Here is a 12,392-nt window from a genome sequence, read left to right as displayed (position 1 = left end):
CTTGTCAGATTATTGCTTTGGCAGCTGTTGCCTTTGGTAGGCCAGCACTGAGCCTGCACTTAGCTTCAAACTGCCAAAAACCTCGTCTTCTCTCGGCAGCCTCCAGCCTGGCGCAGGACTGCTAAGCAGAGGCACACTGCTCCCCTGGCTGCCCATCCTCCCGTGACTTCTCACTTGCCCGTCTTCTCCCTGGCGTGACCCAGCTCTGCAGCCACACGCTGCGGAAGCTGCTGGCGGCACTGCAAGCCAGAGGAGCCTGCGCTCCTCCACTCCGACAGCCTGGAGGGCCAGGCATGCTAGGACCATGGCACAAACTTGCCAGATGGACATAGGCTTGCTGCACAGTCCCCTCCAGTTGCAGGCTGCCTCCCTACCCCTCTGCCCCAGATTTTTATTTTATTTTATTTTAATTTCATAGATTGGTGCTAGCTAGAAAATGCTGCTTTGAAGCAGTGCTTACAGCACCAAAGAAAACTTTACATTTACTAATATTTAACCTGTATTAAATAACCTCCCAGGCAAAGGGTAGCGATCCTACTGAGCCGTTTAAACTGAGATACTGTTTCAATATAATTAACATACGAACCAATAAATCTAAGTTCTTCGAGGGGGAGAGGAGAGGAAGGAAGCGCAGGAAGATTCAGAATTTGATCACGGAAGTTACTCTTCCTGAGGATTGATCCATCAGCCTCTGGAAGTCTGGAAGCAATACATTACTGCTCTTGAAGTGCTCTGCTGGGTGTCTCAGATACTCCTTGAATGCTGCGTTCCAGCCATGGTAGCAGAAATCTTTGTTCTCCCAGTTTCCTTCCCAGACTGAAGCAAATTCTACCAGGGCAGTATATCTTTTCCTGAGAGTAACATACAAGGGAGTACATGGATAGGTGGTAAGAATCTGTGAACAGCTACACAAGGACATTCTTATAACATTAGGACAAGTTAAATACTAATGTCAAGAATATGGTAGTTTTCTGTCATCTTTAAAGAACACCAACACTAAAGACAGTTCTATACAGAGAAATACCCCTTCCGAGATGCCATGCTTAGACTTTCGTAGTGATGTAGGAATTCTGAAGCCACGTACCATAATAATGGCAAGACTAAACAACCAGGCTTAGGTCTGAGTGGAAATTAATTCTCAAGTATATGATTTTTATGTTATAAAGACATTGCTAGACAGAAGATACACAGCCGATTTAATCTGTAAGCACATTTATTTTGAATTCATTTAGCATTAATGAAAACTGATGAACTCTATAAGGAATCTTCCAAACCCCAGCCCTAAGGCACTCGCAAATCCAAATGTCCGACATTTAAAACATGCACTGACATCTGAGTTTTACATAAATATGGAATTGAAGAGGTACAAACTGCTCCAAACTTTTAAACTATTCTTACATTGCCATTAAAGCCCGTCCTGCTCTATTCAAAGATTTTAAATCCAAGGCATTCTCAAGTAAGAAAATACCTAACAGTAAAACCTAAAAAAGCACTCAGGTGAGTAAAGGATATGTACTCACAATCCTTCCCTAAGTAAAAAGGGCAATACTCACATTTTACTTGCTGGACGTGTCTACAAATCACTCCATCTTAACTAATATATGTTCATCATGAGTAGAGAGAGAGTAGTAGAAAATGTAAGATGGTAATAATCCAATTTCCCAACTTTATTAGCTGGAGTGACTAACACTTGAAACTGTCAGAGGGAAATAAGCAATATTAAGGGTAAGTGAGAAAAATGCTAGCAGGTAATGGCTTTTCATTTGTTTTATGTCATTTAATCTATTCATATAATATAGTCAGCCAGGACTGTGGTCTTCAGCAGTCTTTAAAATTGTTTCTACCAAGGTTTTTTCTTCTAGAAGTAATCTCTCAGAATGGAGTCAGGAGCAAAAATTTATTGATTTTTAAGCTCATGCAGTTACTGATTTGCCATGAAGTACAATGGACGTTATTCAGATCCTCTTCCATATTCAGCAGAAGACTATGCCTTTATTCACTTCAGCTGACTTTGGATCAGACAAGTCCCATAACCATTTTTGTGCCTCTTTCCTCATTGGTCAGGTTAAGATAACTTTCAGAAAGGAAAAATATTTTAAAATAAAGTTTCTCTGAATTTTATAAAAGGCCTAGTAATATGATTTAGCCCATTATTACCTCATAGCACCACTGAGATTACATTTTCACACAAGAAAATGTGAAGTACCATGGACCCATACCAGTAAAATGCAAATTAATCTCTACTTTAAAAAAAAAAAAAACATGCATAATCTTAAAATCTTCAAGGACACTTTCTGTGGTTATTGAAATGTGATCATGTATTTGCATACCTGAGTTAGACTGCTGAATTAGGACCTTTGGGAGCCCTACAATGCAGTGTGGCACACGTACTTAAAGAAGACCTGTCCTGGCTAGTTTTAAATGATATCTTATATTTTTTTAGTAATGCAAGAGGCTGTTTAGTTGTGGCGCTGGGTGAAGATTAAGTTGAGAAGAGCAAAAAGGAAGAGATCAGTATGGAAAGGGAAACAGGAGCAACTCTTAGTCAGGACAAAGCACTGACACCAGCTCTGCAACAACACCGTTGGCTCTCCCCTTAGGAGGCTGTTACATTTTCAGAAAGGGAAGTAATTTCTTTCTACAACTCACTCAAAATGTAAAAGCCAGACCCTCCAACCCACATAACCCAAGGAAGATCCCTTATTCCTAGCTGGTAGGTGCTACTGCAATGATCTGTGGAATGAGCTCACAGCTAAACACTGAAAGCACTGAATAACCACAAACACCAAAATGAAGACGCAACTGCGGCTATGTGCATGTCTTAAAGAGTCATTACCCAAAGAAAATATGCAGCTGAGCCTCACAGTATAAAGCATCTGATGGAACCTCAGTGGATAAATCCCATTCTCTAACGTGGTATGTTAAGTGGATTTACAGCAACACCCGGCATCAGTGCAAAAATTACAAGTCTGTCAGAATTTCCACCATAAACACTTTTTTCCCTCCCCAAGAAATTTACAACTCCAACTATTTTCCATTATGTAAGACTAAAATTTCAAATATGGACTGTCCACCCCACTCACATTTTTAAAACAAGTAAAAGAAGTGGCTTAAGTTGGCTTTGTTGAAGAAATCTTTGCCTTTTTTACTTCTTTTTTTTTTTTTTTTTAACATGATCTAGGAAAAAAGCAAACTAATTTTTCAAAGCTGAAGATCTTGCATACTTTACAATGTTAGAATGGTGCTCTTTAATTCTTAAAATTTTTCTTAGAGTTTCACTTTATAAAGTAGGCTTGAGTAATAGCCCTACTAAATGTTTATTAATAGAAAAATAATACATTTTTTAAACTTACATTTCACTGACAATAGATGTACAGGTGAAATCACATTTTTTGAAAAATATTACCTCAATGAATTCAGATGTTACTGATTCTTCTGTCACAAATAGTTATGAGCAAGAAGCTAGACTTTTGCTTCCACTTTTACAACTACAGGCAGGGACTTTTTCTTTTTTCCATTTAGTTCAAAAGCCATGTTTTAATCTGAAGGATTATTTTGATAGTGAAATACTAATCAACCCTAAAGTGGTTAGGTTTTAGATGTTAGATTTCATTTCACTACGTGAAACAAACTTTCCTCAGAAACTTTTAGCAATATATAACAATATGAGAGTAAGCTACATCATTTTGAAATATTGTAAACTTGACATTAATTGATTCAAAAAGCCGTTTTGACTGTTATGAAATCCAGTGATAAAGTTAGAGGCTTCAAGCCTTACACCTACTGTTCCTGTGCTAGTGGTGGTACCTGTGAGAGTGTATATTTGTAATCCAGATTTTCTGAACAAATGACTGAATAGAAGCTGTTCAAATATTAATCTATATTTTTATACTTCTCTAGCTTTATGGGATACTCAGATATAGTATCTATAACGGACAAACATACTTTTAAAAATATAATCTTTCTTGGCAGTGCAACTGTGAATACAAACGTATAACCACATAATCATAATCCAGCTGTGAATCCTAAAAAACATTAGGATTTGTGTGTACACTACTGGTAATCCAGTAAATCCAGTGCTATTCTGCTAACAGTAGGCAAACGTCCTGGCATTCAAAAGTTCATAAAAAGCCCCCAAGACACAGTGCATCTAACCAAAAGTCCTATCTTTAGGTGAGTGCCCAAAGAATAGGACTTGCCGTGAGTTCAGGGGAAATAAAGTATGGAAGCTTCAGAAAACAAGGGAAAATACCTTCCAGCTTTGGAAGAGAGAGAGCGCAATAAAAAAAAAAAAAAAGAGGAGGAGCAGAAAAGCAGATAGCTCAGAAGCTAGATGATCCAGGTATTTTTTTTGCAGCTGACTGCAAAAGGAAGAAAAAGGAAGAAAACCTAGCAAACACGACAGCATGCCAGGATATTATAACAATTTCTTTCATGAATCACTGCTTTTGCTGTGTATGAGGGAACAACTAGAATCAAATCTATAAACAGAGGTACCATTACTTACAGGAATTGTTTCTGTATAGTTGTTTCTGAATTCTTTTTTTTTTTCCTCCAAATCTGTTAAATCACTGAGGATGAATGAAAGGAGTTTGTTCTGAAAGTCCAGTTCCAGTGATATCTAAAATATCTACGCATCATAATGAAAGAGCAGACTTAGTTTCTATTGATAGGCTTAGAGAGACACAGAGAGAGAGAAAAAGACAGATGTTTGTACATTTTGATATATGCGTGCATGTAAAAGAAAGTGTTCTTTAACTGTTGCCTTGGCTTCCTTTGGATTGAAGTTGTGAACGCCCAGCAAAGACCATGTAGCCACAATTTCTGAGGTAGCCCCAGCAAGGTATGTTTGCTACGCCTCTAAAAAGTTAACTCCAAAACACTCCAAAAATGAATGTTCTAGCGCAGTATTGTCTACGTCATCCAACGACTACACTCCTGTGAACCGCACAGCATGTGGGTTTGCTGACAGCAAACTGATGTTGCCAACTCTGTTTCTATACAAACTACTCCCCTCACCTACTTAATAATTTTCCACGCCCTTCCTGAAGAGCAGATATTGATTATTGCAGTTACCAAAAAAAACAAGTGAGCTATTTTGCATTAAGTTCTCTTCTCAGTAAAGTAATATTCTTACAAATGGTTCTGCCAAAACATATTTACAAGTATTGTGCAGCTTGATTTTTCCTCAGTTGAGCCTGTCTTTAAATACCCGTTATCCTACCTGGAAGGAAAACTTTCAAGGAAATGCTGAGCAAGCTGTCATTCACTGATAGCAATGATAGGTACAAAAAGAGTTGATATTAGAGAAATTATCGGCCAGTGACCCGAAAAAGTACTAATGAGACAGTGTGTAACACAGTAGCCCTTCACTTTGTATAATAACTTTTAGAGGTTTGGGAGTCAGTTTCACCTTTCCTTAACTCTGTGGCAAATCTGAATGTGGCTATATATATGCAGATCACGCACTCTAGAAACTTTCCAGAACATGGAAAACAAATGGCCTCAGTATGGAACCAGTGGTGAGAGGGGTTCGCCTCAATATTTTTCCCTATAACGGCTCTTAGCTCACTCTCTGAAAGAGATGTCTAGATGACTCCCCATACTGACTTGTAAAATTCCCCCAGCTTTGATTCTCTATGAATTCTGTATTCAGTATTTTGAAACATTTCTTTCACTGCCTATCCCTGTGAAGTTTGTAAACTTAGTATTGTTAAGTAGATTACTGAAAGATTTTGAACGTGGACAAAAGAGACAATATGTGTATAATTGTTTCAATGTGTTGTGTAATCAGAGTACACTGAATGTCAGTGATTGCTTGTCGATGTGAAGTAGAAATATTTTCTAGAATGCCATTTGCCTCTCAAAATGAGGAATATATTTCACCAAAATTTAATATAAATTTTAGAACTGTAGAAAAACTGAATGTGGATTAGATTTACTCCGTTTCAATTAAAGCACTTTCCAAACAACTGTCTTCAAAATTAGTTAGCTCTAAGTTAAAAACAAACACAGAAAATTTTCATTTTAACACCAAAATAGATGTTCACCTCAGATACAACACTGAAATGTTTCACTTCAGATGAATAAAAGATTTAACTTACCTTAAAAATACCTAGAGAGGTGAAAAAGACTTTTCACTGAGGTGCCGTTTCTATGTTTAGAGAACATGCAAATTTGGTGTTTGTGCTTAGAAAAACTTCTGTGTTCCTTAGTTACAAAAAAAGCATTATGAGACTGAACAAGAGCTGTTTGAGCCTAGACCCCTGTAACTGGAAGTAACCACAGATTTTTCTGGGAAGTCAACAAGTATAAACAATGAGAAAGTCAAACCAAAACTGGCATTTTTATCCATTTTTTCCTGCTTATGTCTGGGGCAGGAAGGACTGGAAATTCCTTTAATTAACTGCGAAATACAGAAACTTGATATTACCTTAAAGAACACATAGACTGAGTAAAAAAGAGAATGAAGACCTGATGCACCATGGGATGAACAGAAAAAGAAGAAAACTGAAGAGGAGAATGTTAAACCAAACATACAAAAAGGCTGAATTTTGGAAAGTTATTCTTGTATAATTACAGTACAGAAGGTGTTCTGCGTGGATCCTGAGGACCACCACTCCAAAACAAAGCGCCACAGACTGAGACAAACAAGCATGACAGAAACTTCAGAAGAGATAGTGCTGGTGTCCGTGCAGGCAAAGTTTAAGAGCAGGTGAATCTAACATAACGGCACCAAAATGAAGTGTCTTGCTGAGCATCCAGCTGAGGCTTTCCCAATACACACACATCAGAACGAGTTAAAAAGAGTTTTCTTGATAATTGCTTTTGTAACACTGAGCATTTCCAGAAAACACAACGTACCCAAAAGAGCATCCTTAAGACCCTGTCCTGATGTGCAAGTTCCATTCCAGTGCACAGATGTGGGATGGGCTGATGTCATAAGGAAATACATGATATGGAGCATCTACTCTGCCAGATTCTACAAAGGGAAAAGTTCTTAATTCAGGACTGAGAGATTATCCAATTCTAAAAGCTAAAATATTGTAATTAATATTTTCTTGCCAACATATATCATGAATTTTATCTTACATTAGAAAGAATGCAAATCTTTGGGGAAAATGTATGAGCCTGAGAATACTGGGACTGTTTGTTGATATTACTTTGTTGGAAGCTATTTGGATATATTTTGCCATTTTTCTTATTGCTTCAAGATGGATAGTATCGTATGGTTTGTGAACAGCAAATTTTGTCATTTATTAAAAAGGCGTGTTTGCCTAACCCTTCATAGTATATCTGCTTTAGAAACAAATTTTGAAAAAAAAAATATATATAAGGAACTAGAAAGAGGAAGAAAGATAAAAATTACAATATGGTTTTATCAGAGGTAAAATACATAACACTAGATTTATGGCTTTATTTTGATGAAGCCACTGATCTTCTATGCGAAAGCAGTAATATAGATCTCATTTATCTGGACTACGGTGAAGTGTCTAATATAGTTTTATATGCATAGTCATTAATTACACTGGGGATTAGTGGACAACCTGGTGGAAAATGGACTACCGAGAGGAACATGAAATGAGTAATGCTGAATCCAGCTGGAGGAGGTTAACAAGAAAGGTCCCCCAGGACCCAACAGAGGCTTGATCTCGCAACATTTACTTTAATTACTTTGCATCAAAAACAGCAACAATGAGCTCATGATCTGCAGATGACACACAATCAGGAAGCATCATCCATCCAAAGGAGATGTGGAATATCACACTGGAAGACCTGGGAGTACCTAAGTACAAGAATGATGGAAATGAGATAAAATACAGTAGTCCACAGGCAATGTTATGCAATAAAGAGCAAATAAGAATTTTTCCTGTAAACTGGATGATCACAAGCTGAAAGTGACAATAGAGAACAAGCACCTGGCATTTCTGACTGGTTGCAGGGTAAGAAAAGTCTTAGAATCATGCTGGAGTGCAGCTGCACATGGAAACCCAGCAAGAGCACAGATTCAGTGCCACGGGAACGCACCTCCAAACAGAGATGTTTCATTATTTTAGCAAGAACACAGAATTGTCCTACTTTTGATATGTCAGTCAGATATTCAGATATTCCTAGTGACCAGTTCTCCTAATCTGTACAAACACATACAGGCCAGTTGTTAATACAAGATTATCTAATTCCGGCTAAGGAAAATGAATGAATTAGTTGACTTCAATAGGTACCATAAGTTGGCTTGAATATATTATTACTAAATATGTACAAATATGTACAAATATGTACTTGGCAAATTAGACAATACCAAGAATATGTGTCATTCTTTGATTATGGTATTTCTGGGTAAAATAGCTATTACTCATTATATATTTCTGCTTTTCACATAGATATCATATTTAATGTCTTTAAGGTCATTTGGACATCAAATCTAGTAACATGTTTGTCTTGTTACTAAACTATGGGAAACCACTGGGAACATAAACATGTAATTATAGATGAAAGAGCTCTTAAGTCATTTTGTCCCTTCCTGGCCAATGTATGACTCTTCCCCATAATATATTCCTGAGTTCTTTAGATGGGGTAAAATTTTACTTTATTTAAGTAATGGGTCTTCTACCACTTCCCTTAAAAGGTTGTTCTTCTATCCTCTATATGTTTATGTCAATGGGAAGTTTAAATGATATATTTGAAAGCAAATGGATATGGTATAGCGAAATGATATCCAAGGGATAGAGTGTAGTATCCACCCCTCTATTCTTAAGAAGTATTTTTGGGTGCACAGACTGAGCAATACCAAATAATATAACAAAAGAAAAAAAGACCAGTCCCTTACCTAGGAATAAACACTCTGAAGAACCTTGGTTCTTAAGCCCAATCCCCTTTAATCAAAGGTAACCAGGCAGTAGATATTTAGTTCTAGAGAGCCACCCCATAGCTGTTCCCTATTATCCCTTACAACCTGGGCCTCAACGCTCTTCCCGGTGATCTACAACAAATTTAAGAGCCTGCAATGAAAGACCAAATGCTACGATGGAAAGAGAGTAGGAGAGTCAAGGATGTTCTCAACGTCCCAGGTCCTTGCAATAAAGCAGTATGTTACATAAACTCATAAAAGATCAAGAACCACCCCTCTCCTCATGCAAAAATACAGGAATCCATACCCCTCACCTCCAAAATTCCCAAAGAACACTTCCAGTCTGGTATGGGAGAAAGAATTCCTCTTAACCCTAAGTTTAGCAATCAGTGTAGCCATGCACATGTATCCAGCACCTTCCAGCTAAGCACAGGGGGACATTTTAATGCCTATAGAGCAGCATGATCTCTTTACATACAATAGTTGCACTGGTGCAGCAGAGAGAAAAGACGAAATGACCCAGAATCAAATTATGTAGCAAGGTGGCGGTTAAAGGAAACCTCCCCTCTACCACAGCTGATCATTGGTAGCCAATAAGAACAGGATTTATAGAGTATAAACATTATATATCATTTCTCTGTTATGGATTTAATGTCTCTGTTATCCAGTTTAGCTGTATAAACCTTCCTACAAAACTTACTATGTTCCCTATTAAAAATACCTTACCATCTTGATTTTTTATAGAACAGTAGTCCAGCCTCCTTCAGGCGCTGGAAATCTGCTACTAACTTCTAACATAAATGTGTTAACAACTTATTTATAATCACCTGATCATGTCATTCCCGCCACCAAGAGCTCCTAATTACTTGCTATATGAAGTTGTTGACTTTCTCAGTATAGCATGAATGGTGGCATCCACGCTTTTCCTCAGTGTGCACATTACTTCTTACTTTGCCAAGAGGAAAAGCCAGTTCTCTAAACTGATGGAAATATATATACTTTCCTAGAAAGAAGAGAGGACTGGGGAATTGGTTCAACCAGCAGACCGCAGAACAAAAGGCGAAGTGAGCAAAGGTTCCATCCTGCACCAACATGCTGGGGAGGAGAGAGATTGGTTTTGCATCCCTTTATTTTATCTCCGTGTTTGGATCTCTTTGAATTTTCTCTTTTTAAAGCAGTCACCTGTTATTCTCTGTAACTTTGTACTGTAATTTAGAAATGGGAAGGTTTCATGGCTTTTAGCATGTTCACGTAAACATGAATAGTCAGGTTCTAGCCTATTCAGGGTCCTGTCACATCTTAGATGTTCAAAATTTCATTTTCTAAATTCCCAAGCATTAGTGTTAAAATCTTATCTTACAGTATTATATGAACTAAATCAGCTAAGAACTAATCTGTACCAGAAACAAAGCAAAATAAAACAAAGGTCCATATATTTGTCCCTATAGCTTCCCACTTTTGTATGCTTTCTTCCTGTTTACCTCACTTTTACAGCCTTCTGTCTGAGGCCGTGGTTCTCTGTTACAATTGTTTTGCTGGAAAACGCACATTAAGAGGGTTTTATTGTTTTTGTTGCTGTTTTTTTTTAAATATGTTTCATTTTTCTAATCGAGTTTAAAATGCAGTTGCACAAACAGCACTGGAAAAACAGAGAAGGAGCTGAGGGGGGTTTCCAGGACAAAGCGGGTTGAGCAAGACAGTCCTAAAATTAACTTAATCATCAGGAAAATTGTAACATTCTGTTACAGCTTGCTTCCAACAGAAACCTGACAGAAGCTGCAGCCAAAGCAAAAAGCCCACTGATCCGTTCACGGAAGGACAGGCATTCAAACAGGTGACCAGGCTAGGTGTGGTTTATGCAAGAGTGAGATTTCCATTCTAGAAGTGGGGCTAAGCTGCTTTTACAGTTTGCACTTTGCATTCACAGAATTGTGAGGTTTTAAGAAGCGTGGTACCACAAAAGTATCTTTGCTGGTCCCTAAGAAGATCAGTTCTCCTCTACTTATGTTACTCTGCAGAGAAGGGTAGTTCATTATTTCCCAGGAAACTCATAAGAGTCGCTGAGTTTAACTTGCCTAAGGGTGGGATTCATCTGATCTCATTTATCTTGTCCTCAGACTGACAACATGACTCCAAATATACCTGTTTCTCTCTGTTCACAAGAATGGGACTTAAGGTATCTAGCTTAAGCTTCAATGTCTAGTTCATTTGTTTGAAAGTATGTTGCTATTATCTGTTCAGTGAAATGACAGACATACGGAAGTGCATTCACAATGAAAATGGCATTTCCTAGAAATGAAGGTTATAGTATCCAGTCAAGGTGATGCATACATGACATCAGTTACAGCTTTTAAAGCACAAAGGATATGCTCCTCTTATGCATATTTATAAATTCTCAACCTAAACTTGAGGGAGACGCTCAGTGGCCAGCGATCAGGCCGCTTTCCAGGGATCACTTTCCAGACTTTGGAAATCTTAGCATACACACATGCTCAGCCAGATCATGACCAGCCCTATTGTCCTTCAGCCCTTCCCTGCCTCCCTCCCCATTCCAGGTAGTCCCGCCTATGGTACTGAGGGACTCTCTCTCTTCTGTGTCCCTCAAACCACAGCAGTACAAATGGGAACATCTGCATGTTTATAATACACTGATCTTCTCTGTCCCTTTATAGTCAGTAAAATAAAGAAGTATAAACATCAGCAAATGAGTTAATACCCTCTGAAATGAAAAGGAGTGTTCTCTCCCCAGAGCTGTTGAGTTAGACTGTCTGCTCACATAACACTGCTATAGTTTGTTTCAATGCCTTGTGATCTTCTAATCTTCTCAACTACTATGGCATTTACTGCCTAAGAGTCTATTTCTCATTTATGCAGATATCTGGTAGTGTCACTCTAGTTCTCTAAGCTTTACTTCTTTTTAGTAGGAAGAATTCCATTTTTTCCAAAGCAATAAATCTGGCATCTTTCATAAGTATTAAAAATCAGTCCATTTCAGTGTGGTCTGGCTCACTCACAGGGCAATTATTTGTTAAATAAATAAAAGTCAAGTCTATACCATTTGAAATTATGCAGCTGTGTAGTATCAGCAGAGCATTCATATTTTATCGCTGTTATAAAAGAGCAGGAGACTTATAAAAATAGTAAAAGCTGTGTGATATCCCATGGTAAAGGAAAGGCCACAGATATGTCTGCTTGTATATAATATGTGTACTTGTATTTCCACTCCTGTGAGACTAAATTATTACCTTCATATCAAAAAAGGAAATATTTTTTGTTTTTGTTTTTTACATTAAACCTGTCCCATCTCCATGTGCTTTGTGATTATTATGAATCATAATCATGATGCATATGATTATTATGAAAATATCCACCTTTTTTACATTTACTGATGCTTTGTTTTTTAGATAATAAATATAAATTAAATCAGAATCTGCAAGGAACTTAGGCCCTCCACCTCGGGTACCTTCAGTGCAGATTAAGGCTATCCTTTGGGAGTCTTTAACTGCTCACTGAATACTCATCTTTAATTGCAAATTGCTGGGAT

The sequence above is a fragment of the Struthio camelus genome, chromosome 3 (assembly GCF_040807025.1).
Source record: "Struthio camelus isolate bStrCam1 chromosome 3, bStrCam1.hap1, whole genome shotgun sequence".
NCBI classification, from domain to species: domain Eukaryota; kingdom Metazoa; phylum Chordata; class Aves; order Struthioniformes; family Struthionidae; genus Struthio; species Struthio camelus.
The sequence above is the reverse complement of the archived record's forward strand: the minus strand, read 5'-3'. Positions refer to the sequence as shown.